The sequence below is a fragment of the Sorex fumeus genome, unplaced genomic scaffold (genome assembly GCF_029834395.1).
Source record: "Sorex fumeus unplaced genomic scaffold, SorFum_2.1 ptg000002l, whole genome shotgun sequence".
NCBI classification, from domain to species: Eukaryota; Metazoa; Chordata; class Mammalia; order Eulipotyphla; family Soricidae; genus Sorex; species Sorex fumeus.
In genome coordinates this window covers 20004373-20007615 of record NW_026606059.1, presented here as the reverse complement: position 1 = coordinate 20007615, position 3243 = coordinate 20004373, and positions in this window count along the sequence as shown.

Below are 3243 nucleotides of genomic sequence, written 5' to 3'. Positions count from 1 at the left end.
AATAAAAATAAATAATAAATAAATAAAATTTAAAAATAAATAAAATAACATAAAATCAGGCTCCACTACAGGGGCCCCCGGTAGCTTTGCTCTAGGGTTGTGTGATGTGATTCAGGACTCTCGGTTCAACTTGGATTTCAGATAAACTAGAAATAACTTTTCAGTAAATAGACCCCTTTGTAATATTTGTGACAGATTCATACCACGAAAGTAACTTTTGGTTTAATCTAGAATTCTTAACAAGGGATCTACACTTAGCTTGCTACCTATATCTACAATACCTGTTTTGGGGTTTGATTTGGTTTGGCTTGGTTTGGTTTGGTGCCCATACCCAGTGGTGCTCAGGGACTATTCCCAATTCTGTGCTCAGGGACTGCTCCCAGCATGCTCAAGGGACCATGTGGTGCTGAGGACTGAACCAGGGTGAGCCATATGTAAGGCAAGTGCCTTAACCCCTGTACTATCTCCCTAACATAATTCTAAGTACAATTGGAGTTTCTTCATGAGTCAGATGTCAGTAAGAAGGCATATGGTGCCACAATTATTTAAAAAATTATCATGAGGGGCTGGAGCGATGATAATACAGCGGGTAGGGCATTTGCCTTACGTATGGCCGAACTGGGTTTGATTCCCACAGTCCCATATGGTTCCCCAAGCACTGCCAGGAGTAATTCCTGAGTGCATGAGCCAGGAGTAACCCCTGTGCAACACCGGGTGTGACCCAAAAAGAAAAAAAAAATTATCTTGAGCTGAAAGTCTTTTGCTCTTTCTATGTCTATCTATCTCTTTATATAAAGTTAAAAGGTAAAAGGTAAAGGCCCACCCGTTGATCGTCGATTTGCTCGAGCGGGCCCAGTAACGTCTCCATTGGAGACTTTGTTGTTACTGTGTCTGGCATATCGAGTACTCTCGGTAGCTTGCCGGGCTCTCCGAGAGGGGCGGAGGAATCGAACTCGGGTCGGCCATGTTGGCCGTGTGTAAGGCGAACGCCCTACCCGCTGTGCTATCGCTCCTTACATATATATATTTCAGGATACAGTTTTATCTCTCTCTCTCTATCTATCTATCTATCTATCTATCTATCTATCTCTCTCCATATATATCTGGAGCAATAGCACAGCAGGTAGGGTGTTTGCCTTGCACACAGCCAACCCGGCTGACCCAAGTTCAATTTCTCTGCCCCTCTCAGAGAGCCCGGGAAGCTACCGAGAGTATCTCACCCACACAGCAAAGCCTATCAAGCTACCTCTGACGTATTCAATATGCCAAACACAGTAACAACAAGTCTCACAATGGAGATGTTACTGGGCCTGCTTGAGCAAATCTATGAACAATGGAGGACAGTACTACAATATATATATTTGTACTACTAAGGGCTAGGAGATCCTCGAAATAAAGGAAAAATTTTAGAAAATCATTGGTTTAATACTAAGTATCTAGCTTTTAATTGCATAATTTAACATTGCTATCTTATAGGCTCTCCTTTACATAAAAGACTGTGAATATGAAAGAAACAACTTTCAAATGGATAAAAATGACTATTAGCAAGAAAGAGCACTTAATAGTCACAGTGGTTTCACATGTAAAATCCCTAAACAGTAACAGGAAACAATCTCGTGTTATTGATTTTAGCTAGGTTAAGGAAGCTATAGACCACTTAAACTTCCTTGTATTTCTTAAGCCACTTGGATGTCTACATACTTATCAAATTACATCATGGGAACGGCACGAGGAAAGGAGCTCCAATGGAGACCAACCCCTCCAAGCCAGACTCCACTGCTGCGGACGCGCATGGACACTCTGCCGTTAACAGGACTTGCAACCACTTTTAACACCGGGTGCTGCGTCTGGTGCATTCATGATGTGCAGACACCATGGTAAGTGGCAATAAGTTTTCCCTTTGTTTTAGAGATTTTTGTGCTCTTGCAGCAATGGTATGACAAGTACCCAAAGCAGGGCCCAGGAGACAATGTCTGTGCCACTACAACGCATGACTGGTCTATGACCATAATGTGTGTGCAAAGCTAAGGATCATTCAGAACACATGAGAGAATCCAGCTGACCTATCTCTTAAAACCCATCAGAATCTGGTGCTGGAGTGATAGGACATACAGCATATATAGTTCCTGGCTTGCACACTTCCAACCCAGGTTGAATCCCTGACACCCCATATGTTCCTTTAACCCCACCAGTAGTGACCCTTGAGTGCAAAGCCAGGAATAAGCCATGAACACTGCTGGGTGGGTCCTCCAAACAAAAGCTATCACAATCCTGGGCTTCTTGCTTAAGTTGTTCTGGCTCACTGTCTTTATCTCGAAGACTAGGAGGAAATATTGGGGGGAGGGGAAGGATATGGTATACATTTAAAATCACTTGTATCACGTGCCATCCCATTGTTCATCGATTTGCTCGAGCGGACACCAGTAACGTCTCCATTCGTCCCTGTCGTATGCTAGCATAGCCCAGTGGCATATTGGGGGTTCTTTCAGGGTCAGGGGAATGAGACCCATTATTGTTACTGTTTTTGGCATATAGAATAGGTCACAGGTAGCTTGCCAGGCTCTGCCGTGTGGGCAGGATACTCTCAGTAGCTTGCCGGGCTCTCCATGAGGGATAAACTGCCATATTTTTAAAAAAATTTTAAATTTATAAATCATACAGTTTTTTTTCTTTTTATTTATTTATACAAAGTTGTTCATGATGATTTGTTACAGGCATTCAATATCCCAACACCAATCCCACCCCACCACCATTGTACCTTCCCAACAAACATTATTTCCAATTTTCCTAACCAACCCAATAATAACTCAGATTAAGGAAGCAGTGAGGGGAGCAAGAGGAAGGAGAAAGGAGGAGGAAGAGAAGGGTGTGGACATCGGTATAAGATCTTGGAAGCTTTGGTGGTAGTGAAGGTGAAGTAACTTTATACATCAAAGCTATAAACATTAACACTTGTATAACCATGTTACTTAGAGTTTAAAATATTTTTTAAACAAAGATAAACTCAATTTTGACTTTTTTGGTTTTTTGGCCATATATCTGGATGTCTTCCGGGATTACTCCTGGCTCTGTGCTCAGGGATCACTGCTGACAGGGCTGGGGAGACCATATGTAGTTCTAGGGATCAAACCCAGGCCCACTGCATATAAAAAAAGCGCCTTTAGCCCTGTACTATCTCTCTGGTCCCTACTCTGATGTCTAACGCTACACAAGAGTTTTCTTCTTTTGAATTGTATATTTATT